This window comes from Dasypus novemcinctus, chromosome 4 (genome assembly GCF_030445035.2).
Source record: "Dasypus novemcinctus isolate mDasNov1 chromosome 4, mDasNov1.1.hap2, whole genome shotgun sequence".
Lineage (NCBI taxonomy): Eukaryota > Metazoa > Chordata > Mammalia > Cingulata > Dasypodidae > Dasypus > Dasypus novemcinctus.
In genome coordinates this window covers 137,056,665-137,061,431 of record NC_080676.1, presented here as the reverse complement: position 1 = coordinate 137,061,431, position 4,767 = coordinate 137,056,665, and the positions used below count along the sequence as shown (strand labels likewise).

The following is a 4,767-nucleotide window of genomic DNA, read 5'->3' as shown; positions in this document are numbered from 1 at the left end:
GATAACATAGATCACAAAAAAATGTTATATTAAAAAATATGAGGTTCCCATATACACCACATTTCACCCCACCCCTCCCACATCAACAGCCTCTTTCATCATTATGGCACATTCATTGCATTTGGTGAATGTATTTTGCAGCACTGCTGCACTGCATGGATTATAGTTTACATTGTAGTTTACACTTTGTCCCAGTACATTCAGTGGGTTATGGCAGGATATATTATGTCCAGCATCTGTCCCTGCAACATCATTTAGGACAACTCCAAGTCCCGAAGATGCCCCCACATCACATCTCTTCTTCCCTCTCCCTGCCCTCTGCAACTACTGTGGACACTTTCTCCACATCAGTGATACAATTTCTTCCATTACTAATCACAAGAGTTCTTTAACAGAATATCAGTAAGTCCACTCTAATCCATTTTATTCCTCCATCCTGTGGACCCTGGGTTGGTGATGTCCATTCAACCTCTAAATCAAGAGGGGGCTTAGATCCCACATGGTTGATGGATGCAATTCTCCTGCTTGCAGTTTTAGGCACTCTCTGTTCCTTGGTGTGTGGTTGACCATCTTCACTTCCCTGTTAGCTGACCTGGGTAAGTCCAATGAACCAGAGAGTAGGATTTACAACTCTGCTGAGGCTCAGGGTTGAGAGGGCAGGAGAGTCAAAGTGTGGCTCTGAGGGGCTCCTCCTTTTCTCCCACCTGCATGGGGTGATACATGGCAAAAAGTCACCAACTGTTGCAGTTCATCATTCTCAATATGGATACTCTATTCTAGGGGACTATCAGGAAAGAGTCTTATTTAAGAATTATTTTCTTAATGATACAACAGTTGCTCTACATTGCAAAGGATTATCTGATTCTGGAAAGCACCTATGCAAAGCTGTTACATTCCTACTTGGAAATGCCCAGTCATCTACAACTGTAACTGTACAGGTTGAACCCACTGTAAACCTGATTAAAGGGCCAGATTCTTTAATTGTTGAAGGAAATGAAACAGTAAGCAGCAGTTTGTACGGCAGCCGCAAGAGAACCTGGAGAACATATTGATTGGGAAAGTGATCTTGGTGAAATGGAATTTGCTACAATTTCTTTTCCAAATGAAATAGCAATGACTGTCAGCCAATACAAGTTGTTTCCAACCAGATTTGCTTGAGGAAGATCAATTATTTGTGTTTTAAAATATCCAATCTATGTATGGGAATCCTGTATGATGATATGTATATTTGTTTTGTAAGTTCACAACTTTTACTATACACTTATAGTTTATGTGTATTTATATAGGAATGGTAAAGTTCAATTTAAAAAGTTAAAAAAAATATTAGGAAAATATTTTTTTTTCAGCTGGCAAAAAAAAATTCACTCTTGGACGAGTAAATCCCATATTCTCTCATATTAGAGATCCAGTATGCTCCTGAGGTTTCAGTAACAAGGTATAATGGAAATAGGTTTGTAAGAAGAAAAGGTATTAATTTCAAGTGTAATGCTATTACAAATCCACCACCCTTCAAATCTGTGTGTAGCAGGTTGGATTAGCAGTGGCTGGATGATATATTGGCTTCAGAAACAGTCTTCATTTTGTCCATCCACTGACTTTCAATTATTCTGGGGTTTATGCCTGTAAAGTGACCAATTCCCTTGGCCAAAGAAGTGATCCAAAGCTCATTTACATTTCAGATCCTCCTCCTACTACCATCCTTCAGCCTACAGTTCAGTGGCATCCCTCATCTACTGATATCAAAGACCCAGCAACAGAACCTAAAAAATTGCCCTTCCCATTGTCAATTTTGACAACAATTAAGAATGACACAATTGGCACGATCATGATTAGTATGGTGGGTATGGCTCTCCTCTTAGTACTTGTAAGTGCTTTGGCTGGAATATTTTGCTATAAAAGAAGACAAAGGTTTCATGGAGACTACTTTGCCAAGAATTATTTTCCATCTTCAGAATCACAAATCATATTCTCAAGATGAGCTTGATTCTTATCCATTGTAAAAAAAAAAGGAAAATAAAAATCCATTGAACAAACTAACACATAAAGACTATTTGGAAGAGGTTAAAAATACTCATTGAACAATGTACAAAATCTCAGTAAGTTTGAAAAAAACAATGAATTATTATGAAGATCTAAGAATTGGAAATGAAGTTCATCCATGATGAACGTTATGATGAAAATGAAGATGACTTAGTTTCACATGTAAATGGTTTGGTAATTTCCAGGAGGGGTGGTTTTTTTAGCAACTACTAAACGTGATTTAACTACATTCAGTGTTTCATTCATGCAATTGATAATTTCCAGATTGTTTATACTTCTTCTTGAGGAAGAATAAGTTTTTCAAGTTGATTTTCAAGCTTCATTTTATTTTATTTTATTTTTTAACATAGCATATCTCTTTATTTTTTTTAATGTTACATTAAAAAAAAAAGAGGTCCCATATGTCCCTCAATCATCGTGGGGCATTCATTGCAATGGGTGAATACATTTTGGAGCACTGCTGCACTACATGGATAATGGTTTACTTTGTAGTTTTCACTCTCTCCCAGTCCACCCAGTGGGCCATGGCAGGACACAAAATGTCGAGCATCTGTTCCTGCAGCACCACCCAGGACAACTCCAAGTCCTGAAAATGCCCCAGCATCACATCTTTTCTTCCCTCTCCCTACCCTCAGCAGCTACTGTGGCCACTTTCTCCACATCAATGCTACAATTTCTTCTATTACTAATCACAACAGTTTCATAACAGAATATCAGTAAGTCCACTTTAATCCATACTCTATTCCTCCATCCTGTGAACCCTGAGATGGTTATGTCCACTCCATGCCTATATCGAGAGGCAGCTTAGTTTCCACATGGATGATGCATGCCATTCTCCTGCTTGCAGTTGCAGGCACTCTTGGCTCCCTGGCTTCATTTTAATATAGTAATCTGACAAATGACAATGTAGGTTAAATGTGTGCTTGTTTAAACTTTTTTTCAATGCTGTACTACTGTCTCAAGATTTAAATTTTAATGTAGAGTATATTATTGGTTTATGACACACAGGTAAAAAGAAAATGTTGACATTAAATGTACGGCTTTTTAGGTACAAAAATTTTTTTAAAAGAAACTACCTTGCCATTGTATATTAAATGTTTACCAAAGACTATAATCACAGATACAATGTTTGTCAAACATACACTTCTTAAAATTTATCACCATTAAATGATATTGAATCAAAATTGATTATATAAAACTAATTAAACATGAATTTATGAATATTTTAGTATCCAAAAATATTCAGCTGGATGAAATATTTTTCCTTTTCAAACATTTTCTAAGTTTCTATACAAATATACTGTTTGCCTCTGCATTTGAATGAGCCTTGCCATAATTATTGCAGAGTGGCTTTGAAAAGAAATTTCGTTTCACAAAATCTGTGGTAGTAAATTCAGTGATCATAATGTGTGGAAGGACATGACTGACTGATCAATATTTTAATCCAAAATACTTGCAATAGAAATAAAATATATGTCTTTTAAACATAATTATTATAGTTTTTTTCAAAACAAGAAAATTTGTGTATTTTTAGGGGAACATGGATTTTGGTACATTGGTAGTTTTGTTTTAATGTTTTATGTCCTAAATATAAAAGTAATAAGAAAAAGAAGTTAAATAGTTAAATACAGAGCAGAGAAGGCATTTCAGAATCTGGAAAAGCATGATAAATTAGCATTTTTAAAAGTGAGATTTATAAGTGAGAATTTTCAGCCAAGAAAACCTATAAAAACTAATTTTCTAGACTATCTTGTTTTCAGTCATTTAATGTTGATGCTGTTCAAACAGAGACATTTAGAATAATCTTTGGATTTAACCAGAAATATCTGAATTATAGAACCAACTCTTGATGGATATTAGGAAACCATCCCTTTATTCCTCCTAAATGTAAGTGTCTCAAGATTTTTGTTTTTCCAAATAAAACTGGAAACCTAAAGGAAAATAGTATAAAGTTTTATAATGAAATGGTAACATACATTTAATGGGATTACTCTAAAACAACCAATTAGAGAAACATATTTCTGACATGAATAATATAGGAATATTTTAAGGGAAAATATTTTTTAAAACTGACCCAATATATTTGCAATATCCTCAGATGTCTATGGTTACAATTTGAAAAAGCTGAATTAATAAACTAAAGGCCAAATTTATGTAACTAGTTTGCAAATGAAAACTGCAAATAAAAATGAGCTTTGCTTTTAAAATCGATTAAATAGCAAGAACAAAAGTCATTACCCAAAGAATTAAAATATGGGAACTCACCTGCCTTCAAGATGAAATCTTGTGAAATCTTCAAAGATCCTACATTGTACCACTTTTATTGTCATACCTTTCTGCCTTCTAATAATATATTATTAAGTATTCTTTCTCACTTGAAATAAAACATGTTTTACTTGATAAAGAAATGTAAAAAAGCACATGTATATGTAGTGGGAGTTGGATGGTCTCTTTTTAATCTGCTGTTTTACATGTTGACAGAAATGTGTAGTTATAAATTGAGCATCAAGCTCAATGAGAACCTGGGGTACAGTTCACAAAGGTAGTGTTTGCCAAATTGCTGTTATGGGGACATTCCTTGGGGTTTTTATGTGATGGTTTGGAAAGGAGGTAGAGCAAGGGAGAAGCAAGGATGTAGACAGGAATGGGATTCAAAAGAAGTAACAGTAAACATCTCATCTTCTGTTCAAACACTAAATCCATGAAATAGACACAATCTTCACGTTA

General features: G+C 34.6%; 1 pseudogene; it reads left to right on the top strand.

The window, feature by feature from the left end:
* Positions 1–605: 605 nt before the first annotated feature.
* Positions 606–2,253, top strand: LOC139438848 (nectin-3 pseudogene; annotated as a pseudogene).
* The last annotated feature ends 2,514 nt before the right edge of the window (positions 2,254–4,767 follow it).